General features: G+C 41.9%; 1 protein-coding gene across 1 annotated transcript in view; it reads left to right on the top strand.

The window, feature by feature from the left end:
- Positions 1–6,747: 6,747 nt before the first annotated feature.
- The window catches only part of IL1RAPL2 (interleukin 1 receptor accessory protein like 2), a 954,343-nt gene continuing 934,557 nt past the window's right edge, over positions 6,748–26,533 (top strand). The window contains exon 1 of the mRNA XM_072626056.1: positions 6,748–7,498. The gene's annotated coding sequence lies outside the window, so the exon portion shown is untranslated. The remainder of the gene's footprint in view (positions 7,499–26,533) is intronic.

The raw sequence follows: 26,533 nt of genomic DNA, 5'->3' as shown, positions 1-26,533 counted from the left end.
ACAGGTGTGAACAAGGCCTAAACATCTCTATGTAACTGATCAAAGATTTTCAGTCCTCTAAAAAAGTTAAACTAAATGACTAAATAAAAAGTTCCCTAAAACCATTAAATGAAGTGAAATGATTCCAGACTGGAAGTCTTTTCAGATAAGTGCTTGCATACAACCAGTTGGTAGTTTGGAGTCAGGAGAATTGAGCTTCTGAAAGCTTAGAAACATTTACAAGTTAATCCCCAAGAAGGAATCCCTTGAAGGTAAGAATCGAAGAGAAGAGTGCTTGGTTGGCCAAAGGAATACTTTTAAAGGTTCAAAGGATTTTAGACTTCTGTATTTCCCATAAATGTCCTAGCATTGTCCTTGGGAGTACCCCTTGGGAGCCTTGGTGGCAGGGTCTACATCCTGAGCTGAGTCTTCAGGGATACCCCTATACTCTGAAGGGACTTGTATCTATAAGAGCATACAACCTGCCCATGTGAAGGGGCCCTGAGTTGCTCCAGATAATATCCTATGTTAGTAATGAGTGATTTTTTTCATATGGTTGTCAGTAGTTTGCAATTTTTCTTTTGAGAAATATTAGTTCATATCCTTTGATCACTTATCTATAGGGAATGGTTTTTGGTTTTTTATATTTGTGTAAATCCTTTTCATTATATATTAGCTATCAGACCCAAATCAGAGATATTTTATACAAAGATTCTTCTTGCCCCATCAACAATTTCTCTTATTCCAGGTGCAAAAGTTTTTCAATTTCATGTATGGTATTTAAAATGATCTATTTCAAAACAGCTAGGTGGTACAGTGGATAGAGCACTGGCCCTGGGGTCAGGAGGATCTGAGTTCAAATTTGGCCTCAGATACTTCATACTACTAGTTGTGTGACCCTGGGCAAGTCACTTAACCCTGATTGCCTCCAATAAAGAAAAATAAATAAAATTATTTCTTTCATGACTTCCTTTGCCCCTCATTTGATTAAAAATTCTCTCCCTAGCTATAGTTCTGACTCATTTTCTGCTATTTTCATTCAATTTTTAATAATGTATTTAATTGGAGTATACAATTAAAATGACATATTAAAATCAAGCAGGACTTTTGTAGTATATGGTATAAGATGCTGGTCTATCTATTTTTTCACCAAACTGCACTTCATTTCCTCCAGCAGTTCTTATCAAATAGGAAGTCCTTCTTGAAATACCTTATGTTCCTGGTTATATCAGACACTGGGTTATTGAATTTATGCTTATGTAATCTGGACCAGTGTTCTACTTTTCTCTTTTTTATATGGCACCAATATTTTTGAAATACTGAAATAGCTTTATAACATTTTTGAGGTTTGAAAGTTATATTCTTCCTTCATTCTTATTTTTCATGAATTTCTTTAAAATATTAGAAATGTTTTCTTCCAGGTGAATTCTAGGTCTTTATAATAATCCCTTGGTAGTTTGATTGGTATGGCACTAAATCTTTATTTATTTTTTGGCAAGGCAATCAGGGTTAAGTGACTTGTCCAGGGTCACACAGCTGGTTAAGTGTCAAGTATCTGAAGTGGAATTTGAATTCAGTCTCTCCTGACTCCAGGGATGCTGCTCTCTTCATTGCATTACCTAACTGCCTCCACTAAATCTTTAAATTAATTTAGGTAGTATCATAATTTTATTATAACCATCAACAGTGAATGTTCCAATAATTACTCAATTCATTCTTAATTAGTGTTTTGTAATTGGGTCTTGGTAGACTGAGTACCAGGTAATTTATGCATTTTGGTATTTATTTTGAATGGAATTTCCTTTTTCATTATTTTGTTATTGCTTTATAGAAATGAAAATAATTCTTTGTAGGTTTATTTTGCATCTTGCTACTTTACTGAAGTTGTTATTTCAATGTTTATTTGCCGATTCTCTGAGGTTTTCTATTCCTGTCATGTTATTTGCTTTACATATGTAGAGAGAGAGAAAGCAAATGACATGATGTATATATATATACACACATATATATACACATATGTGTATAAAATTAAAATTGCCCTTCTATACTATGCATTGTAGGGATTTTTAAAAAATCTTGAGTGTTGTACTCTGTCAAAGGTTGTTTCTTGAATCTATTGATATAATTGGCTTGGGAAGATTTTATGTATAATATTATTAGTTATGTTAGTTGTTATCTTAATGTAGACCCATCTTTGTGTAGCACCTCCTTCTTGGGCTACTTCTTTAACTCCCATTTATCTTAAGATGGGGGCTAGGTTATCAGTATGTGTTTGACTTTTACTTAGAGTTCTAGGGATTTTATTTTTTCATCAACATTTATTAGTGATATTGGTCTCTACTTTTCTTTCTTTTTCTGGTTTAAATATTAGGACCTTTTCTTATCTCATAAAAGGCATTTGCTAGAGATTTGCCTTCCCCCCTCTTACTTTTTGATAATAATCTGGGTAACATAAGAATGAATTGATCTTTCAAATCTGGACCATGTTTTTTTAAGGCTTTGGCAGTTCCTTTATACCTTGTTCAGTGTCATTTTTTTCTTGACATTGGGGCATTAAATATCTCTATTTTGAGTTCTATTAATTTATATTTTCTATATTTTGCAGCTGATCATTCCCTTTACATTCCCACTTTTTGTAACATTATTATATATAGCAGGTTCTGGTAATTCTTTTTATTTCTCTATTTGCCGAGATTTCTTATTCATCTTTTATTTTCTTTTTGGCCATTTTATTTTTATCTTTTTTTAAAAAAACTCAGGGTATATGTGGGTGTGTATGAAAAAATATATATGCGACTGTTTACATAGCACTTTACAAATATTATCTCATTTGATCCTCACAACAATCCAGCAAGGTAGATACTATTATTATCTCTATTTTCCAGATGAGGAAACCAAGGCAGTCAGAGGCTGTGGGTATCTAAGGCTAGATTTGAACTCAGGTTTTCCTGACTCTAGGTCCAGCACTGTGGCCACTGGACCACTTAGTTGTCCTGTCTAGGTTGATTAATTTTGTTAAATCTTTTCAAAACAAGCTTTTAGTTTTATCATCTCTGTAGTCTTTTTGTTTTCCATTTTACTTATTTCTTTATTACTTCTAGGTTAGTCTGTTCCCACAAGCTGTTCCCAGCAGTATGGTGAGGTTCAAATGAAATAATGACTATAAAATATTTCACAAACCTTAAAGCACTATTTAAATGCTCTTGTTGTTGGTAGCCTCTAGTCACCAGGCCTCTAGCCTGGTGATGACTTCATTCCCAAAACCTTCTAGGAGTCTCTTGCTGAGCACAAGCTATGTTTATTAAGCAATGCAGAACTGTGCTGGTAAATTTTTAACAACTGCTAAGGTGAGGGCAGAAGGATTGCACTTGATTTTCAATTTAATTTGCATTATTAACATTTTCTTAAATCTAGGCAGTCACTGAAACAATAAATTAAACGGATTTATAGCAACTGCCAATTTTTGAGGTATAAATATTCACTCTGACAGTTTTACAATGGGCTCTCCCAATTGGCTTTCTTTGGCATGCCCTGTAGAGTGCTGGTTCCTCAAATCCCTCCACTTTCTCTTTTAGGAGTGATACATAGATAGCTCTCACTTGGCTCTGGGCGAAATACAAACATGGAACACAATGGATATCATCGCAAACTTTTACTTGTCCTCCACACTTGATGAGATTTTTAGTCTAGTTTTGGTGTGCTCCTATCTCATTTCCTAAGCACCTCATTAAACCTTCATATTATCTCTTAATACCAATCATTCGGTAGATTATATTGAGTAGCTGTTTTCTAGGCGATATAATAATTTTTTCATCTATGAAGATGATTTGAGGTATATTAACATCCATGCACTCTTTCCTGTGGTTCCCCCTTTTGATTAAGGATGAATGTTTCTAAGGAGGTTGTGGCCCCAGAAGGCTAAGTGATACACATACAGAGTTGCGCCGGTGACAGTAGTTTCTTAATTAGGTGATTTGGTCGTAAAGTGAAAGGTCCTAGTGACGGTCAGCCCTCGGTTTAAATGCTCCAAGGGTCTCTTTTCTCCATAGTAGTGTCCTACTGAGCTGCCTTTCTCCATCTAAGTCTTGTCCTCCTTTGACTGGTTCAGTCTCGGTACTGGCTGTGTGACCCTCTTCCCTGCTCCCCTCCCCATTCACTAGGAAGGGCAATCTAGAGAATTAGGTCTATCTTATCTGGCTCTTGGCTTCCAAGCTTTTCTTCATCTAATGTTAAAGTGTCCTGTCTTCAAGAAGTCTGGCACAGAAGGCCGGACAGCAGGGGCCAACAACTGCTTTCCCAGTGGGACCCTGATACTGATAGTGACTTTTGTCGGGTTCCAACCAACTTGGGAAAATTAGTGGTTAGGGGCTGTCATCTTGATGCTCACTAATGGGCTTGGGGGTGACAAAGATGCCAGGTAAAGTGGATCTGGTAATAAAAAAGAAGTCCACTTGCTCCCTGGGGCTACTTTTACCCTCACCCCTCACTTGTTACTGCAAGGAATAAAGAAGTACAGAACAACAGAAATGGTGGTGATGGTTTTCCAAGTCTTGAAGTGCATAAAATTAGCCAAATCTGAGACAGGTTAGTGGGAAAAGCCCCGTTTATGAGGATCAAAGGACCTGAGAATGTTTAGCCAGGAGAAGACTCAGAGGGGACAGTTTTAAGTATTTGAAGGGCTGACATGTGGATCAGACTTGTTTTGTTGGGCTCCAGAAGACAGAACTCTGAGCAGCAATGAGGGATGCATAGAAGGAATAATGCAAAGAGGGAACGATAGGTTTGATATTAGGAGAAGATTCCTAACATCATATGGGAGCTCTCCCAAAGTGGAATGGGTCACCTGAAAAGATAGTGGCTTCTCCCTTGTTGGAGGGGTCTTCAGATAAAGACTTGTCAATTGTTTGTTGTTATTGAGTCATTTTCAGCCATGCCCAACTCTTTGTGACTCCATTTGGGATTTTCATTGGCAAAGATACTAGAGCAATTTGTCATCTTATTCTCCAGCTCATTTTATTTATAGAAGGGAAGCTGAGACAAACAAGATTAAGTGACTTGCCCAGGGTCACGTAGCTAATAAGTATCTGAAGTCAGATTTGAAAGCACAAATATGAGTCCAGAACTCTATCCCCTCTACCACCTAGCTGCCCCTGGCCAATTGTAGGGTATATTATGATGTGAATTCCTTTGGCTATGGAGGCATTTTAGCTAGGAGGCTGCTAGGATCCTGTGATTCTGTGATTCTTGTCAGACAATCAAATCCCAACTTAACTCCTTACTCATGCTGCTGCATAAATTCCGATTTACCCTTTCACTATGTACCTCTCAGCTTCCCCCTCTGCAGGATTCCTTCCTGGTTTCATTCTTTTGATCCTTGTCCTCAAGCAAATGATCTTTCCCTGCCATACTCATCCAAGTAGGGGGGAGGGAGGACTATCCCATTTGACCTTTCTTTTGCCAGATATACACATGGGAGTGGTAGTGGGATGTTGAAAACAATGAATATGCAGAAAATATGGGTGATGGGATGGCAGAGGGAAAGTGATTTTAAGTTTTTTGGTTCCTTCTCCTCTACATTCCAGACCCTCTTGGTGCCCAAAGGAACTCTCATTTGGAGAGCATATTTTTGTGTTCATATGATCATAGATTAAAGAGCTGGAAGGGATCTTAGAAGCTACCAGTTCATCTCTTTCATTTTACAGAAGAGGAAACTGAGGCCCCCCCCAAAGGGAGTGAGTTGCCCAAGGTCACACTTAGGATCCTATATCTAGAACTGGAAAAAACTTCAGAGGCTATATAGTTCAGGGGTTCTTGACCAGGGGTCTGTGATCTTGTTTTTTAAAAATATTTTGATAACTGTTTTAATATAATTGTTTCCCTTCCTAATCCTGTATATTGAATTTTAGGCATTTGCAAACATAATTTTAGGAAGGGGTCCATAGGCTTCCCCAGACTTCCCAAGCATCTGTGGTACAAAAAATGATAGTACAAATCCATTATTTCACAGATGGGAAAATAAGGCCCAGAGAGTTTATGAGCCTGGCCCAAGGTCACACAGCTAGGAGGTGACAGAAAGACTATGGATTTGCACCGACTCTAAGTCGAGGACCACTGCTGAACTCTGGTATCTCTGCCTCCTTCTCGTCGTACCCAGGACACAGAGAGGAAGGTCCCTGCATTAGGGCGCTGACTGTGATGGTTCCGTGGAGGTACCGATCCTCCGGACGGGTCATCCGTGGGAGAGCTTGAACTTTAACCAGGAATGGTGGATGACTAGGAGCCCCTGGGGTGAGCTTGTGGGGGCTTGAATGAGAGCCCCGGTTCGAGGAAGAAGGACGCGGAGGCTGCAGCCCGAGCCCGGGAGACCAAACTGAGCGCCCACTGTGCCTTTCTGTCATTTCCAGCTGCTGTGTTCTCCTGACCGCGCAGAGGTCCGAGCCTCGTGGGTCTTCTCTTATCCGGCCACTAGACGTCGCTGCAACGTCACGCTTCCCGCCTGGAAAGGTGAGGCAAGGAGCACTTTTGTTTGGGGTTGGGGTTGGGGTTGGCTGGTTGTTTTTTGTTTTGTTTTGTTTGTTTTTGGTTTTGGTCCAAGTCTGGGACTGGGGGGCCCGAGGGTTGGCAGGTAGCTGCCTTCCTCTCTCTCTTCTTCACTGAGCTCCCGGGCCGGCCAGCAGAGGGGGCGGAAAGGGGGCGGGGGCGGTGCACCGGTCCGCCCCGTGACGCGCCTGGGCTTGGGCGGGCAGTCCCCACCCCCTTCCTCAGCGCAGTCCGCCTGCCCGGAGGCGCCAAACTGTGGGCGAAGAGAGAGGTGGAGGACGCTGCACACAGGGACTTCCTACGGTCCTTTCTGAGGGCGCTCCCCGGGGAGCTGCCGGCAACGAGCCGGGCCGGGGCGGGCGCCCGGGAGAGCCGGGGGCTCGCCCATCCTCTGGCGCACGCACGCACCGAAGAGTAGACTGGGCACACCTGCCGGGGCACCTGTGCGGCTCGCGGAGCCCCTGGCCCCGGACGCCCCAGCGAGCCCCGGCGGGCGGGAAGGACTTGACCGAAGGCAGGCACGGGGATCGGCCGCTCGGGATCCAGGCACCCCTGAGAGAGTGTCTGGGGGTTGCCCACCAAGCTCTCGTTCGTTGCTGCCCGACGGAGCGGGACCTGCTGCTTCAGCACTAGGCTCTTGAAGGATTTTGGGGACTTCCTTCACTCCCCATCTGCTCCCATGCTTAGTTCTCCTAAACGTCCCCAGTATATCAAGGAATTGCCCCCTCGAGTTAGAGCACGGGACACTTGCGTTCCTTGCCGCTGCCTGTCACCGGGAGAGAAGGGACAAGGTGCGAAACTGCGGCGCGCGCTCCGGGGACCAGACCCCTAGAGAGCGGCGCCGGCGGGGGGCTGGAGCCTTAGCCCTCCGGCTCGGCCTCTGCAAACCTCCGTCTGATCGAACCCCTGGGACTCTCGAAATGGGATCGCATGCAGTGTAAATTCCCTGTAGCTGAGCTAGCTGTTTGACCAGAAACAGGTAAAGCCAGCGGTCATCCGGGAGGGGCTGCTTGGCCTCTTGGAGAGGGAAGGGGCGTTGGAGGTTGAGACCAGGGCGGGGGCCGGGGCCAGGGCCGGGAACTTTTCGAGCGCTCTGGCTCCCCACACTTCTCTTTTGGTTCCCCAGTCTGGGAAACCTTTGCCCGGCTGGATTCTACCCTAGCGGAAAGTTTGCGAGCTGGGACTGGAGCTAGGGACTTCCGTTTTGTAGAAACGCGGGTTACCCGACATCCTAGGAGCACAGATTTTGAGCTGGAAAGGGACCTTTGAGGTTAGTGAGCACGCCGCCCCCCTTTTACAGCTGAAGAAATTGAGGCCCAGAGAAGGAAGACTTGCCCGAGGTCACAGAGGTGGTAAGGGGGAGAGACAGGATTGACACTCGGGTCCTCCGACTCTAAGTCGGTGCTTTTCCCACGGTGCCAGCGCTTGGGAGTGGGCAGTTGAGCCTTGCAGGGGAATCCTTGGTGCGTGCTCCTCCTCTTTCGTTTTTCCTTCACCAGTGTGCCTTAGGGGGAAGAGATAAGGGGAAACCCTAGATCCGGGGTGGAAGCCGAGCCTAACTGCATAGGGCTTCCTGGAGTGTGTGCCGTGGAGATGTGGGATGTAGTGCGTGCCCGCCAGCCCTCTGGCATTCGGAGATTCCCGGGGAAGCGCAGATCCTGGGGATGGAGGTGGGTGTGTACTCTGGCAGAGAGGACCCTTCCAACCCTGTGTAGGTCTTTCGAGCTCTTCTCTTGCCCTCCCCAGGCCTCGTCCCTTAAGCGCATATTCGTGCTAAACTGACGTGCATCTTCTGGCCAAAATGGGGATAGCTACGGAGCAGTCCCTCACTATATCATGTGCCTGGTTCCCCCCCCCCCTCATTTTACCTCTTTTGGAGATTAAATTCCTTTACCATAAAGATTTGGAACTCTTCAGGAAAGGGGAGGTCATCGAACTAGAGCTGAGGGGGAGCTCAGATGCCATTTAACCCAACCCTCTTATTTGACAGTCGAGGAAAACGAGGGAGAGAACGATTAAGTGACTTGCCCAAGGTCATATAGCCAGGAAGTGTGTTTCAAGTCCTGCAGTATATCCACTCTCAGGTCACATTTATTAGGACAGTTGTTCCCTTTCCAGCTGTTTCTCCCTATTCTTGCCGTCCCCTTCCAGGTACAATCCAGGGATCGTGTGTGTGTGTGTGTGTGTGTGTGTGTATACATACGTGTACGTACAATCCAGGGATCTCGTGTGTGTGTGTGTGTGTGTGTGTGTGTGTGTGTGTGTGTGTGTGGCAAAGCCCGAGGAAGATATTGAGAGCGTGTGGGTCCCCCGAGTTGAGCACTTGTTTTCCTTCTTGGAAGTCATTCTCTCCCCCACCCCCAGCAAAGTGAGCTGAGGAGGGCATCTGGAAGGATCCGCTCCAGCAGGGCCAGTTCAGTCTGCATGTGGAGCTACGTACTCATGGCCTCTCCTGGGGCTGTTGGGGGCGAGCTTTCCCTGCCCAGTCGCACTGTCTCCTCTAGCTTCCTTTCACGTTGGTTACCTACCAGCCCTTGTGGTGCCGATCGGCTCTTTCCCTCTTCGCTGAAACCTGCCTCAAACAAAGGGAGGCTCACTTTCTTTGGGGACTGAAGAGAGGCAGAGGTGGGGAAGTCCCCGGGGTGGTTGCTCTTCTCGTCTCCCTTTCAGGGAAAAGGGAAAGGATTGGGGTCCCGGGTGGGAGTAAAGTGAGCCCAGGGCTCCACACTCCTCATTTCCTTCTCTCTCTCCCTGTTGTCAGCCTCCACCCTCTTCCCTCTCTTACTCTTTTTCAACCCAGAGGCAGCCTAGGGAGAGGGAAAGTGGATCTAGGGGTGGGAAAGAGAACCCCTTCAGAGTCGATCTAATTCTACTCCCCCATTTTACAGAAGGGGAAACTGAGACCCAGGGAGGGGAAATGAACTACTGAAGCTCACACATAGGATCATAGAATTAGAGCTGAAAAGCACCTCAGGGGCTATCTAGTCTAGAGATGTTAAACATGCAGCACTCTAAAGTGCAGCCTGAACCACTTTAAGACTGAATCGGGGAAATACTTAACAAAATAAATACAAAGCCAATAAAACATTGACAACATTACATTTTAAAATTAAGTCAACATGCAGCCCCTGGGGCTCCTTATTGTAGGTTTCCATTTGAATTTGACCTTGCTGAACTACACCACCCCATCACGTACAGAGAGAGAGTGAGGTGCAGAGTGAGGGAATGAATTGCCTGAAGTCACTAAGTAATAAGTGTCGGGGTGAGATTAGAACCTAAGTCTTCTGACTCCAGAGCTAGGTTTTTTTCCTTGCTGCCTTCTTTGGGCATTGGCAATCCTTCCTCAGCCAACATGGCAGCTTTCTGGTTGGGGAAACCTTTGTCTATAGAAACCGTGGCAAAGCTACGGAGAGACTTTAGGACCACCCACAAGCCCTTTGGCTCTCTTTTGCTGGGAGTGGGTGGGTGGGAGGGAAGCAGCTCTCCCTCTTCCTTCTTTGTCTGACCCACAGCTGTCTTAACTCACCAGCCCTCAGGTTTTGAGTGTTACTGATTGAGGCCCAGGCCAAGAGCACACCTTAATGAGGAGAAGATGAGCTGCCTTGGTAACTCAGAGGCCAAAGTTAAACTCATGCCTTGTAGGGGGCCTAGGAATTGGAAATCAGATTCACTTAAGAGAAAGTCCCATTTCAGCGTAAACCCCATTCAGGCACTGGGGATGGGGGGTGGTCTTGGACTCAGGAAAACCTGGGTTCAAGTCCTGCTTTTGACCCATCCTGGCTGTGTCACCTTGGGCTAGTCCCTTAACTATTCCATACCCGCAGCAGCTATCTAAGACTATCAGTCACAGAATAGTTGTTAGAGGGAGTTTCCTCACACTGAAAAGATCAAAGGTTCTGATTTAAAAAAAATAAAATTTCACTAAAACAGTAATGCCCAACTCTCAGGTCTTGTAAGGCTCAGACAACTTGGACCATAGCATGTGGGAAGGGAAGGCCCTGGCCTTCTTCCCTTTCTATATATAGACATTTTGGGGAGGAGTACTTCTGGGACACCTACTCAGACAAGCCAGGGCTCTTGATTGTTGGGATCAAGGCTGGAATCATGAGCCACCCCTTTAGCTCTTTTTTTTCAGAATTTCCAAGTAGAGGAAACAGCTTCATTCAGCCCAAGAATCGGCCAGTTGTATCTGAGTAGGCAGGTGTGGCCACAATACTTTGTGGTGGGTATATGGTGTTAAAGCCTTATGATAAAGCCCGAGGGCTCTATTGCTGCTTGCTCTTGGGGGTGGGAGAATGCCTTGGGGTTGGTTGATAACTCTCCAGTATCAAAGCAAATACAGGTGCTTCCTGTTTCAAAAAAAGATCAGCTACTCCCAATAGCTCCCATGAATGCAACTGATCAGGCACATCAGGTTAACTTGTCAATTCTTGTCTATGAATTTACCTCTTATGAGGGTTGGGGCATACAACGGTCAACGGAGACTTTCTTCCTGGTACTTTAAGGAAACTACAATGCAAACCTTGGGTTTCCAAAGACTGGGTTCTGCTGAACATACTTGGCAAACATTTATGAGGTGCCTAGTACGTGTGGGGCCCTGTGCTAGGTACTAGGGTAGGAAGACAAAAAAGGAAACTGTTTCTGTCCTCAAAGAGTTTTTATTCTATTGGGGGAGACATATCAATCAATAAGCATTTTATAAGGCCCAGCATATACCATGCATAGTGTCAGGTGCCAGGAAAATACAGACAAAGGAAACAGTCCCTGACTTTATGGGGCTACATTTTATAAGGGGAAAATGACAATATCAGTGGTTTGTTCTGGATTTGGATTTCAGGCTACTTTTCTCACTTCCTTGAGCACTTATTAATCTCTTACTGTGTACCAGAAACTGATAAGTTCTGGGGATACAAAGACAAAAATAAGCCTGTTGGACCTGCTCTCAAAGACCTTACATTCTATAGAGGGGCAACTATGTCTACACAGATAAGGAAATAGAAAATTACGCAAAGTAGCACCAAACGTATTGGAGGTGGAGGAGGTAGGGGGTTGGCAAAATGAAGGACCAGGTTAGGCCTTCTGTAGGAAGTGGGACCTGAGCTAGGCCTTAAGGAAGCCAGGGATCCTAGGAGGCTGAGGTGAGAAGGAAGCCCCTCCCAGGTAAGTGGAGGTAGCCTGTGCCAAGGAAAAGGGAGGGGCTGTGGCCACATCTTGTTCAGCCCTGTCATGGTCTCCATGCTGCTGTGCCCTTTGAGTCTGGGAAGTGCCCCGGGGCTCTTTGGCAGAGGTACACAGACATGTGGAAGAGGTCCCAATTCTGCAGGTCAAGCTGTTCCAAACAGCCTCTTATTTATGAATACCTCCCCTCTCCCCATCACCAATTCCAAATTGGGATTGAACCTCCTCCAATTCGTTCCTTGCTTTTCTGGGCAGTTTGGGAGTCTCCGGCACATAGTAAGCAGCTGCAGGGGAGAGAATATTGTCATTCTGCCGAACCTCCAGTCAGTCCCTGGAGAAGAGGGAGTTCGGGTCGGGTTAGGATGAACCAGCTTTCTTTGGAAGGAAGGAGAGGGGCAGGAAGCAGAGCCAAATGTAAGCTGTGATCCCAGTGGGGGATCTGGTGGCTAATTTATTGCAAGTAGGGGCCAGCTTCTGATCCCCTCGAGCTGCTCATTAGCTCTAGCCTCTGAGCTTGGGATACCTTATTTGTTATTGGCTAGCGAAAGAACAGGAAAAAGAATGTTCAGCGTGCATCTAGGGAATTGTTTCTGGAATTGAGATGCAGCTGGCAGAGGGTGCCAGGCATAATGTTGGACTTAGGGTGACTTGGGTTCAAATCTTGCCTTAGAAACTTAGCTATATGACACTGTGCAGATCATTTAATTTCTTTGGCCTTCAGTTTCCTCATTTGTTAAAATGAGAAGGTTGGATCTTATCTCTAAGGTCCCCTCCAGCTATAAATCTATGAGATACTTTGAGTCTATGGTGACGAAGCTCTACCAGTAGGGGTCCTACTGGTATCTGTTGTTCAAGTATTAAGAGCAGCTAACCGGGTAGTGGAAAGAATACATGATTAAGAGTTGGAAAGTTGGTGTTCTTGTTGTGAGTCTGCCGTTAATGAGCTGTGGGAGCAAGTGTCTTCCCTTTCTGGGCCTCAGTTTCCTCCTCTGTAAAATAGGGGTTTGGATTGTGGTACAATGGAAGGAACTCTGGATTTGAAGTCAGAGGACCACAGTTCATATCCTTTCTGTCACACTAGTTTTATGATCTTGGACAATTCACTTGCCCTCTCCGGACCTCAGTTTCCTTCTCTGTAAAATGAAGGAGTTGAGCTTGAGAAGCCTCTAAGATCCCTTCTAACTCTAGATCTGTGACCCCGTGACTGGAGAGCTTCTGAGGCACCTTCTAGGGGCCTGAACCTGAAGCCTGTAAACTTGTTTTTCGTATTTTGATATGTAATTTTTCAATGTAATTGGTGTCCTTTGTAATCCTATGTATTTTATTTTGTGCACTTAAAAATATGATTCTGAGGAGTCCATTCACAGGCTCCACTAGATCACCAAAGAGGTGGCGGGGGGAAGGTCCATGACACAAATCTCTCAATCTAGAATCTGTTCTGTGTGAACTTGGGCAAGTCACTTCCCCCTGTTGTGCCTCAACTTCCTCCTCTGTAAAATGAGAGGGAGATCTCCTGGCCATATTGCAAATGTCTCCAAGTACTACTTTGTAAATTGTTAGAGCAGGAAAGTTTGCCCCAGTTAGGTAAAATGTTTCTGTGAATTTCAAACCAGGTTACCTGCTGGGATGATAATTGACTTTTTCCTAAGTGTTCTACTTTATAAGTTCATATTTGTTTTTAGCTTCTCTGCTATGACCATTTGCATTTTTTTTTTAAGAAAAAGTTTAGGTTTTTACAATAGGGAACAGCTCTTTCAATGAGCATATTAGTTTTAATTCACCTGTGACCTGTTAGTACCTTTGGATAGCTCATGGTCCAAATGAGGTCAAGGGTATTGGTTGGATACCCTTGTGGGCCAGTTAACTTCTGTTCTCTGAACCCATGATCTTTAACTATGGCCAAATGAGTTGGTGCATACTATTTGGCATAGGGCGTCTTGCAAAAGCATGGAGACAGGGACTATAGAGGTTTAGAGCAAATCTATTCCCATGAACAGAGAAAGAACTTTAGTTCAGGAATGGACTGTTGTTGAGTGCCTACTATGTACCAGGCATTGCGCCAAAAACCAATTCAAAGTGTGGAGTCACTAATGAGGGATACCAGTAGTACCATGTACAAAGAGTGGTGCATTTTAAGTAGTCAGGTATACTTTAGGATTCGCAGACCTGTCTTTGCAGCTTATTAGCTGTTACCTTGGATCAGCTAAATCACCTCTCTAAGTCTCAACTTCATTATCTGTAAAATGGAGATAAAGATCCTTGCCCTACCTAGGTCACAGGACAGAGCAATGTACTAATATTGTATCTAATATTCTGAGGAGTAGCATAGGTGAAAAAAACTACTTTTGGAAGTTGAACAAAAGTACTAGACTGTAAGTTCATGTGCTGTAGGCTCAGTCAGGCTGATGCATAATGCCCTCTTAGCCCACTGTATGTATTGGCTATCTTTGGGTGCTGGATCATACTTCATCATCACATCCCATCCAGTTGTCCACCCAGGATGTCTTAGCATCGACCTTACAGCCTACCTTCTTTGCTTTCCATCTCTCTCTCCCTGGCCATCACTTCCTTCCCTATATGTGTTATTAGTCACTTTTTAGTTGTGTCCGACTCTTCATGAGCACTTGGGGGATGTTCTTGGCAAAGATACCAAGGTGGTTTTGCTGTTTCCCATCACCAGCTCATTTTACAGTTGAGGAAACTGAGGCTAACAGGGTTAAGTGACTCATCCAGGGTCACACAGCTAGTAAGATCAGATTGGAACTCAGGAAGATGAATCTTCCTGATTCCAGGTTCAGTGCTTTAGCCACTGCAGCGCCTCCCAGCGGCCCCTATATGTGTTACCTTCCCCATCAGGATGGTCTCTCTTTTTTTATTTGTATCCTCAGTACTTAGTACAGTGCCTGATATGTAGAAGCATTTAGTAATTGCTTTTTCATTTATTCATTTATTCATCCTGTTCCCATATAATTTTTATTTCTTCTGTTTTGAAAGCTTTCCATTCCATTTAGTTTAGAAGTTGAGTATTTGGTATGGCAACATCTTTGAAAAACACTTTTTATAGCTTGGGGTTATATCTGGATGATTCTGGGTAACAGTTCTGTTGGTAATAGTGGTCTAGTTTCAATACAGTTTGTTGAATTCTCCAGGATATTTTGAGGTTTATGTTTGCACAGGGATTTATTGTCTGCTTATGAAAGATAGTGAGCTTCTGATGTATAATCCTGGCCACTGGGTTGTGTCTTGTTAGGCATTGGGCAGGTGCTAAATGTTTGCTGCCTGCTGTAATGTATTTCATGATTTCCCCTACTTCCTTGCATAATCTGCATTGATAAATAAATCTGGCATCCTTAAGGGAGACCTTTCTGTAGTTTCTAGTACTGATGGTCCTGGTCATGAATTGCCATCATAATCCCCTATTTCCATAAACACGCCTACGTGGCTCAGCCATTTATGCAGTGTTTCCTTGTTAACTTGTCATTGTAGTTGAGTTCATGTGCATGTTATACTTGTTGAGCTTTGTGATTCTACTCTTGGATCTTAGCTTTTTCATTGACTTTTATCTGGAGGCAAATCACTCTCAGTTACATTTGACAAATTCAGTGATGTGTGCTTATCACCTTGTAATTTTGCTTGTTGAAGCGAAAGCTGTTTATTCCAAAAGTATTTCTATAGGTTTCTTACTTGTTTATTTTGTGCCCTGAAGACATCCATAAATCCTTTTTTGAAGAGGAAGAGTTAATCTTTCTATAGGTGCCTTAGGGTTATGGGCTCTGTGCTTTGTTAATATTATATGGAATTTTATTAGGATATTTCTAAATCTATTATGGTCTATTTTATAGTTGCAAAACTGCGTTAATACTCATATTCTATAGGTTTTGGTTTAGCTCTTCTCATTGTGTTTTGGCTTCAGGATGCCAGTAAGCTTCTTGACAGATGTAGCTGCAGCTTTTTTCTTGTGATAGCCTTTAGAGAACCTAGAGAAGATGAGATTGTTATTGTTGTTATTACCATTCATTATTAGAATTAAGGTCTCCAGTGGTGAGTATAATTTTAAAATTCCATGTGAGGTAAGCCTCTGCATGTCTTCACATATAAAGAGATGCTAGTATAGAGGTAGGGCAGCTAGGTGGTGCTGTAGGGAATAGATTTCTGGCCCTGGAGGCAAGAAGACTCATCTTCCCCAGTTCAAATCTGGCTTCAGACACTTCCTAGCTGTGTGACCTTGGACAAGTCACTTAATCTTGTTTGCCTCAGTTTCCTCATCTGTAAAATAAATTGGAGGAAGAAATGGCAAACTACTACTGTATCTCTGCTAAGAAAACCCCATATGGGGCCATGATGAATTGGATGGACTGAAAATGACTGTACAGCAACAGCAAGTTTAGAGGTATAAGGATGGTGATGAGTGAAGAGGCTTAGGGGTATCTCTCACTCTAAATATTATCCTTAACTACAAATAAGCTGTTGAAGGGGAATGTAGGCGTTGGGAATCAATGACATGACACCAGCAGAAGAAGCTACCAAAAGGATTTGCACAGAATACCCAAAAGGCAACCCTTTATTCTTTCTTTGTCTCTGTCTTGCTTGTCTGCCCTGAGGAGCTTAACTTCTGTAGTCTAGGGGACTTTTTTATTTATGTCAGGTTATTCCACTCTCCTCTCTCCTCCCTTTTCCCTCCTCCCTCCTGTAAATCAACTTTGAGCTGGCTGATGAATATAAGTACAGAGTGACTGAAAAAGCTTGTAATCTTCTAAGACAGAAATCATTATGCTGATGTCTCTCACTAGAAGCCAGATGTATCTTCCTCTTTTTCCACACTTACCAGTTTGTCCAGTCTCTATCTGTGCTACTAGCACTGAGTATGCAACAGCAGTCATAGTGCTCACTAATTTCTTTTATATAAAGTGGAATAGACAATATAATACGACAAAGAGCAAAAGAGTAAAATGTGATAGTTTGTTAGCTATATGACAGTGGTTAGTACCAAGAGTCTGACCACAAGAGTAGAAATGGTTATTCTGCTTAGAGTTCTTCTCCTTTTTGGAAAGGAGGAAGAGAGAACCCGAAGAGGAGTTTCTTAGTCAGAACGATAGGGTCAGGCAGTCAGCTTGCATTTTTTAAGCACGTACTGTGTGCCCAGGCATTCTGCTAAGTACTCCAACTCAGAGACAAGGGGGAAGGGTAATGTCTTGGAGGGACACTTGGGTTATCTTACCAATCATTATTCTTCTCAGCTCAGCAAACATTCTTGTGGACCTCAGTGGCTAAAATTGAATGGCTTCTCATAATGTCTTGAGGAGCAAAATCCTTAGATACCGGTTTCCCTCCATGGTGTCAAGATGGAGGACAGAACACTAACTCCAAAACTACTTCCTTACTTTCCCCTTTCCATTTTTTTTTCTTTTAGAAATACCTTACCAGTAGTTCCAGTTCCAACATGTCACTGGCTGATAGATGTTGGATGGCGTCTCCATGGCAATTCCTGGCTGCAATGATTGTTATTTGTTGTTGTTATTATTGTATGGTTACTCTCATTTAGTTCTGTGGAGTTTAGATAGAAACAATTCTGTGACAGATCAGTCTTCTGATATGTTTTTTCTTCTTTTATGTTTAATGGACTATTGTGTAAGTGTATAAAATTATTGCTTTTTGCAATTCACTCTAAGTATCGGGTTGTAAGCTCATCTTTTATAGGCCCACTGAAAACATCTTTGGGAAAAATCCAGCAGTAGACGCGATGATACGTACTCATCCTATTCCCACGTGGTTTTGATTTCTTCCATTAGGTATCTATATTTTAAAAGCTTTACATTCCACACAGTTCGGAGGTTATGAGAATTTGGTATGGCAGCATCTATTAAAAATGTGATTCTTGAATTTTTATAGGTCAGTGTTTTTTCTCAGCTGTTGCTAGTAACAGTTCAGTTTGTGATAATAGTATGTCTCCAATACAGTTTATTTGTTGAATTCTTAAGAATATTTTGAGGCTTGTATTTATATTACAGAGACAACTAGAGGACTGAATGGATAGAGCACTGAGCCTGGAGTCAGGAGGACCTGAGTTCAAATCCAGCCTCAGACACTCAATAGCTATGTGACCCTGGGCAAGTCACTTAACCTCTTTTTGCCTTAATCTACTAGAGAAGAAAATGGCAAACTGCTCCAGTATCTGCCAAGAAAACCCTATTGGTATGCTAAGGTTCACAGAGTCATGAAGAGTCGAATATGACTGAACAACAAAATCTTTTGCCACTGCAGTGATTTGTTTCCTATGGCCTTATCATTTTCTTGTATAACCTGTGTTCATCAATATATCTGGACTCTTTAGGAATTCTGTGATTTCTAGTGGCGGTGATCTAGTCTAGTGTTGTTATCATAAACTCCTCTGTTTCTGTAAACAAAATCACCAGACTCAGCCATTTGTCCTAAGATTCTCAGGCATATGGTTGGTTGAGTTCTTGTGGATATTGCCCGTGGAGGGTCTTTTGGAGCCTTGTTGGTGGAAAGTCCTCAACTGTAGTTGGTATGATCCCTTGTCAATTTTAGGATGACCGCCACGTGATGAAAGCATTCATGTCTTGAGCCCATTGAATGGGTAGTCATGACTTACTTTTCTAGTGGTCAGTTCAATCTCTCTCTACTGAAATATTCTTAGGAGCAGTTCCATTTTATTGACTGGGCTCTAAATCCTGTCCATAGTAGCTCCAGGGCCCAATTTGTCTGTCTTTTGAGGTATCTGCCAGGCCTCTGCAGCTACTATAGTGGTCTAAGAGCACACCAAGTCCCTTTCTGCACTTCATCCTGACTGTCAATCTCCTACTTTGCTGCCACTGCCCCACCCTGTCTCCATGACTTGGACTGTGGATTGGGCTTTGAGAAGGCTATAAATATGTATATTGTTGCTTTATCCTAGGACAAAACACTTCCGTTTCCTTTTGACTTTACTGTTGAAAACTGGCCAGGGAATTGCTTTTTTTTAGATGTTAGTGTCAACTTTAGGCCCTACAAGGATAGCTGAGCCTCCAGCTCTGATGGCAGACCCACTGAATCTTTTCAGGTAGGCAGAGAGAGACGATGGTGCTGTATGATGGCTGGCAAAGGCCTTCTTTATATATGAGGCATCCCAGCATTTGGAGAATTCCATTGATAAGTTTTTGTGAAGGAAAGGAAGCCCAAAGTGGTTAGATAATTAGGTTTCTGTCCTCCATACTTTCAAGAGTCTTGGCTAGCCTATTTTATTGCCTCATAGTCCTGGGAATATGTGGTCAAGGATGAGAATTTTCAGGTTGTGATATGGCTGTGATCTTTGCCGGACAGCAGTTATAGAAGATGTCACTTCTTTGATTTAGCTAGCCAAAGTCTCCTACAAACAAGAAAATGTTGCTCCCGTTGTGTGATGGCAATATTTTCTCTCACAAGCTCTTGGCAAAATTGTGTGAAAGTTGGATTTCAGTGCCCTCCCACCTCCTTTTCTTCATCCTTCTGTTCCCTCTCCCCAACTCCTCTCCCCTCCCCTCATTCCTTTCTTTCCTTCTCCTTTTTATACACAAAAACATTTGGAGAGAGATGACATTTATACAGCACTTTATTGTTACCTAGTATGTGGGCCCCCAGAAAGCGATTTGGGGTTCAGGACACTCTGAATGGGTCAGTACACACCCAAACCCAGAATCCCCCAGAGCTCCAGAGGGCACAATTCAAAATAAAAGGGACAACAATAAGGACTCACATTTATATAGCACTTTCAGCTTTTCAAAATACTTTTTAGACCTCATTTCATCTGTTCAAATAACAGAGTAAATGAAAGACAAGAGATGACCGCCATGTATGTGATGCACACATATCAGTGGTAGTAGGGCACATAGAGCATGCTTGACCAAGGAACACCCATGAGAGGGCCTACATGGAGGACATATGTATGATTTTGACAGCACACATCTCTGATAGAGAATCCCTGACTGTCCTCTGGCCATGTCATCACACTTTGCTACTCATTGCTGTACAACTTTGCTCCCCTCAGTGATTTTGTTGGTTTTTTGACTGCCAGCTTGCTCTTTATGACTATTTCTTTGCTAGGCTTTAGCTCTGCAGGACCATCTTCTGGATGCCCATCTATTTAAATACAATAGCTAGAAAGCCTTTCCTTGACACTGGCAAGTGGAAACAGAGATTGAGTAAAACCATGTCTGACTAGGAAGGCGAAAAGAAAGCCAATGGAATGCACCAATGCAAAGATGAAGTCTATTCTTTTAATTGTCCCTTTTTTTGGATAAGAAGAAAGGAAGTTAACAAGCATTTATTAAGCACCTCAGAATGAATATAGATGGTTGTTTCTGTTTTGACTAGAAACCCTGAGGGTTGATTTTTTTTTTTGACTGGTAAAGAGGTCATTCTCTGCCTCATTTCTAATTAGGCTTTAATCACTGAATGGACATTGCCTCAGTCAAACTGAGACCAGTTAAAAACCTTAGCTTAAAAAGGCCCAGGTCCCCCACTGCATCCTGGGCCATGTTCAGTTGATTTCTCTCTGGCTACTGGACCCAAATGGCTCCAGAGGAGAAGGTGAGGATGGTGACCTTGCACTGTCCACCCTCACTTAAATCCAGTTCACTTGCATGTCATGGCATCACCTTCCTGATATCATGGTCCTCTTTGAGAATGAAGGAAAAACAGCAACACCTAAGCACTTTACAATCATATCTCTTTTGATCCTTAAAACAATTCTGCGTGGTTTGTGCTATTATTGTCATCCCCATTTTACAGTTAAGAAAGCTGAGGCAGACACAGGTTAAGTGAATTGCTCAGGGTCATACATCTAGAGGCTGACTTAACTCCAGACACAGTGTTCTGTCTACTTCACCACGCAGCTGTCTGTCAATATTGTTCTAAGTCATTGGTCTCCCACAGCTATCTGTCTGAAAATCCTTTATAAAATTTTTTGTAACTCCTATTTAGCTCTGATGTATGACTCTAGCCCCAAACTTCCCATAGGAGTTGTATGGAAGCTGGGGAGGTGATGAAATCTACCTTGCTCTTAAGATCCTCTTTGAAAGCATGCAAATAAAGTTTGAACCAGAATAAAAATTGAAATAGTTAAAAAGCTAAAAATAATAAAATAAGTAATAAAAATAAAATAAAAAGCTAAAAGTTAAATAGCTATTCCTCATTTTTTTCTTTACCGTACATCTTGATCGACCTGCTTTTACTGAGCACCTATTATGTGCCTGGCTGCATACTTTCTTTTTAACAATGAAAAACAGTTAAGCATAACAAAACTGACCCACACCTGGCTGCATTTGCAACCTTCTGCACCCATACTTTCCCATCCCTTCCAGGAAAGGAGAGAAGTTCATTTTCTTCAGGGCTAAGATTGTTCTTTTTAAGATTGTTTATTATAACTGCAAAGTGTTCAGCTTTGCTTTAATATTCTTTTTGTTTATACATTGTAGTCACTCTTTAAATTTTTCCTTGGTACTGTTCACTTTTTAAAAATTCAGTTTATATGAGTCTTACTAGTTTTCTCTCATATTTGTCATTTATTATGGCAAAATAATATTTCATTAGTATTCAAGCACTATAATTTGTTCAGCCAGTCTCCAAACCAATGGACATCTACTTTGTTTCTAATTTTTTTGCTGCATTTTGTAATTTTTTTTTGAAACCTATTTGTTTTCATTGGGGACTGTCTTTTGGTTTTTTATCTGTGCTAATTCTCTGTATATCTTGGAGAGTGGATCCTTATCAGAGATATTTTACATAGTTTTTTTTTCCCAATCAGCTGTTGCCCTTCTAATCCTAGCTGCATTGATTGTATTTATACTAAAGCTTTCACATTTTGCATAGTCAAACTTAACCTACTTTCTCTATTATGTTCACTTTTTGTTTCAAAAATTCTCTACCTAGCTATAGTTGTGAAAGACAGAAAGAGTCCCGGCTTGGAAGTCAGAGGATGTGGATTTAAATCTCCTTTCTGATACTTAGAACTCATGTGACTTTGACAAGATGTTTACCATGTTTGAGCTTTGGTTTTCTCACCTATAAAGTGATGGAATAAACTCCAGTAGCCTGTGAGGCCCTTTCTAAACTCGATGATTCCATTCTCTTCTAGATGTTAATGTTTTTATCATTTAATATGTTATATAATACATATTATATATAAAACATAATCTTTTTCTAACTTGCCCTTATATAGTGGTTTAAGGTGTGCAAAGCATTTTACAAATATCATCTTGCTGAGAAACAAGATGGCATACTAGACATTTTCTCTGATCCTCTTGACTTCTCAAAACTCTCCAAAACAGAAGTGAAGGACAGCCTAAAAGAGAGCAACAACAACAACAAAAAAACACAACCCTAAGATCATTAAGGGAAAATATGCTCAATATGCAAGCAAAACATACGGGTCTTGGAAACAGGATGTGTGGAGACAATCTCAGGATAGGTATCCCAGAAGAATGTGATAGGACCAATCCCTTAACACCATCATGAAGGAAATAATAGAAAAGAACTTCTTAGAACTTGTTAATGTAGAAAATAAAATTCCAGTTGAAAGAATTCACAGATTGCCTCCAGAAAAAACAAAAGCCCAAGACTGTAAACTCCATGACACATAATAGTTAAATTTAACAATTCAATTTAGAAACAATAAGTTCTTCAAGCCACTAGGAGAAAGACCTTCAAATACAAGGGACAGAGTATTCAAATAATGTAAGATATCCTGCTTCCACTAGAAAAAGGAGGGGGGAATAGAATATTTCAAAGAGCATTGGAACTCTGAATACAGTCCAGGATGACCTGTCCTGCTAATCAGCTTAATCATACAGGATGAAAGATAGGCATTCAATAATAAATTGAGAGAGCTAGGTGGTTACAGTGGAAAGGAATGCCAGACCCAGAGTCAGAAAAACCTGAGTTCAAATCTAGCCTCTGACACTTTCTAGCTATGTGATCCCGGGCAAGTCTCTTAACCTGTGTTTGCCTCCGTTTCCTCATCTGTAAAGTGGGGGTAATAATAGCAACCACCTCCTAGGATTGAGTGACCACCCTGGCTTCCTTTGAGTTTCAACTAAAATTCCATTTCCTATAGGAAGCCTTCCCTCTCCCCTCAGAATTTCAATACTTTTCTCCTTTTAATTATTTCCTATTTATCCTGTGTACAGCTTGCTTTGTATATGTTTGTTTGCATGTTGTCTCCCTCGTAAGAGTACAAGCTCCTTGATGACAGGGGCTGTATTTGCCCCCTTTTGTATCCTATACATCGTACCTGGCACACAGTAGGCACTTAATAAATGTTTGTTGAATTGAAGACCAAATGAGATAATACTTGTAAAGAGCTTATCACAGTGCCTGATACACAGTAAAAGTCATAGAAATGTTTGCTATCGTTGTTATGATGCTGAGTTTGGAACATTTTTAGAAAGAAAACCACAACTGAAGGGATTAGTTGCTTCTCAAACACCCCAAACAACAGAAATGCAGGAGGAGCGAATAAATGTAAACAGCCACAGCAACCTAAGGAGACGGGATGAAGGGGGAGCTTTGGTACAGGTAACGGCGAAGAGGCAGAGAGGAGGCATTGGACAGAAGCTGGCGACATCCTGCCTACAGATGAAGACTTCTTTTGTGGAACTATGTTATAGCATGGGAGGAAACATGAAAGGGGGAAGAGGGTAACAAGGATAGAGAGGAGTGAGTGATGTTCTAGGGACAAATCCAGGTCTAGCCATGGGGGGGAAGGGGACCTCTGCAGTCTCAGAAAGATAAGAGCCTACAGGGGAGTAAGTTAGGACAAGGAGCAAAGATGGGAAAGGGAAGGAAAGGAAGGCAGCCATACTTTGGAGGTGAGAGTAGATTCATTGTCGTTAGTGTTTCTCTGGAGGAAGGGAGAGGAGGACCTTTTACTGAATGAGATGGGGGGAAGGGAGGGAGGGAAGGGGAGTTGGAACCTCTGGGGTAACTGGCACCTGAAGGAGTGAAAAAGCATAGGAGCAACAAGGAGATTTACAGGCAAATGTAGAAACAAAAGGTCAATAAGAGAGGGTAGTGGAGGGGCAAGGGTTCCTAGCGTGATTCAGTCCCCTTCCTTTTTGACACCTATATTGGTTGACAGTATTCTGAGGGTGGGGCACAATGAAAAAAGGGGTATTCTTGGGATAATCTCTACAAGACAGTGGCAGAAAGAAACAGGGCAGAGTCTAGAATGGATATCTTGGAAACTTTGTATGAAGAACACAGAGAAAAGAGAGAGTCCTGCTGATTATGAGTCATGAATCAGAAAATTAGCATCTAGAGTAAACAGAGAAGATGGCTAATGAAAAGAGCGAGAGACATCCTTTTTGGAAAGGGGTACAAAAATGAAATTAAAATGACAGTGCTAGCTGAAGAGGAGGAGAGGAAGGGGAAATCTACTTGATTGAGATGAAAAAGAGGAGAAAGAAATATATGTCCAGATAAAAGCGGGAGAGAGGAACTAATAAACAAAACCCTAAAGGGAAAAAGGTAACAAATGAGAGAGGGGATCAGGGGTGAGAGTTAGAGAGCCATTGGGAACAGGGCTATCTTAAAAAAAGATTAAAGTAAAGTAACTAAAAGAACATAGTACTGTGTTTACAGCAGAAGAGGGAAAAAATAATAACTTGGAAAAAACCTCAATTTTAGAGACAGATGGAGGAAAATAAAAGCTTAACTCTTTTATCTTTAAATGTGAATAGATGGAATAATCCAATAAAATGAAAACGAGTGACAGATTGGATAAGAAAGCAAAATCCTACAATCTGTTGATTAGAAGAAACATTTAAAAAACAGACATACAAAATAAAACTGAGAGGATGGAAGAGAAATTTACTATACGTCAAGTCAATACAAAAAAGCAAGTGTTGTCTACATGCTATTAGACAAAGCAAAAGGAAACATTTAAAAAATTAAAAGGGATAGAATGAGGAAACTAGATTATTAGTAATAAATTTATGTTCTCCAAATGCCTTAGCATCCAAATTCATAAAGGAAACATTATCTGAGCTTCAAGAAGAGATGGATTGTAACACCATTTTGACAGCAGACATTAATATCCCCTGCTCAGTGTTGGATAAGTCTTAACAGAAAGACAAAGGGAAAGTATAGAACTGAACAAATTTCTGGAGATACTAGAGTTATAAGATTTATGGCATCTTCTAAATGGGACAGCAAAAGAATATGCATACTTCTTTGTACATGGAATTTGTACAAAATTGACCATGTCCAGAGAAGGCACAGGGATATTGCAAACAAGTGAAAAAGGCATAAATAGTCAATATATCCTTTATGGACTATAATACAATAGTAATAGAAATTGATTCAAAGACCACAAGCAAAAGACGCAGACCCAAATTGGGACTTAATAATGAAATTTCAAATAATGAGTGGGCTGAAGAACAAATAAATGATAGAAACAATCAATAACTGTAAAAGACAATGATAATGATGAAACAACATATCAAAATTTCTGGGATGCAGCTAAAGTACTCTTCAGGGAGCAAATCATGTCCATATAATCATACAGTCACAAAATAGAAAAAGAAAAGATTAATGAATGGATTATACATTAAAAAATATATAAGCCTAAATTAACACAGAAGAGGAGATGTTAATAATTAGAGGGGAAATAGGTAAATTGGAAATGAAAAGCCCCACAGAAATGATAAATAAAACTAAAAACTGGTTCTCTAAAAGACTAATAAAGCTGATAAATCCTTAGCTAATAGAGAGGAAATGTGTGTGTTTGTTCTTCATTGCCAAAGAAGACCATGCCATCAGAAAAATGATGACATGACTCACATTTGACTTTGTTTTGAGTGAGGGAGGGCTGTGCAGGTCACCAGCCTCACTTCTCCTCCTGAGCCATCTGAATGTGGTGAATTCCTGACTCCTGCACTGGTGCTCTATCCACTGCACCATCTAGCTGCCCCAATAGAGAGGAAATAGTTAAATTTGAAATGAAAAACACCACAGAAATGATAAATAAAACTAAAAACTGGCTCTTTAAAAGACTAATCATTCTTGGCTAATCTGACTGAAATTAAGAGCAGACAATCAAATCCATAAAATAACAAATGAGCAAGGTAAATTCATGATAAAACCAAAATAAATTTTAAAAAAAATCAGAATACAAATGTTACCTATTTTTATCCTCACAAAAGCAGACATTTTATTATCCTCATTTAGCAGCCATTGAAACAAAGGGTACATGACTTGTACAGGGTCATGCAGCTAGTATCTGAGGTCACCCCAAATATTCACGTGGATTATCTGTGCCCAACCTGTGGTAGAGTATTCCGAGCCCATATTGGTTTGGTCAGCCATAGTCGGACACACTGAAATTTCATTTTATCATGGTAATGTCATTTTGGTCCTCTTCGAGAATGACAGACAATAACCAACCAACCAAATCTGAGGTCAAATTTGAGCTAGATCTTTCTGACTCTGAGCTTAGTGCATTTATCCATCACGCCAACTAGCTGCCTAGAGCTATGATGTGGACTTTTATATTTAGAGAGTGTATACATTTGGAGCTTATTGTAAAGTATGGTTTAAGATGCTGGTCAAATTTGTTCTGTCAAACTGCTTTACAATTGTCCCATTAGTTGTTTAATAGATAGTACTATCCTAAGTAGTTTATGTTCTTGGCTTTATTGAACACGGGGCAAAGAGTTTGATTTTCTGACTCTTTCTTATTTAGTCTGTTCTATTGAACTATTTTTCTATATTTTTCACCAGTACCAAATAGTAGAGAGACAGGAAAACCTGGGTTCCAGTCCACCTCTGACACATACAGGCTGTATGACCCTAGGCAAGTCTT

Source organism: Notamacropus eugenii, chromosome X, assembly GCF_028372415.1.
Source record: "Notamacropus eugenii isolate mMacEug1 chromosome X, mMacEug1.pri_v2, whole genome shotgun sequence".
Classification (NCBI taxonomy): domain Eukaryota; kingdom Metazoa; phylum Chordata; class Mammalia; order Diprotodontia; family Macropodidae; genus Notamacropus; species Notamacropus eugenii.
Note: the sequence above shows the minus strand (reverse complement) of the source record. Positions and strands in the feature narration are given on the sequence as shown.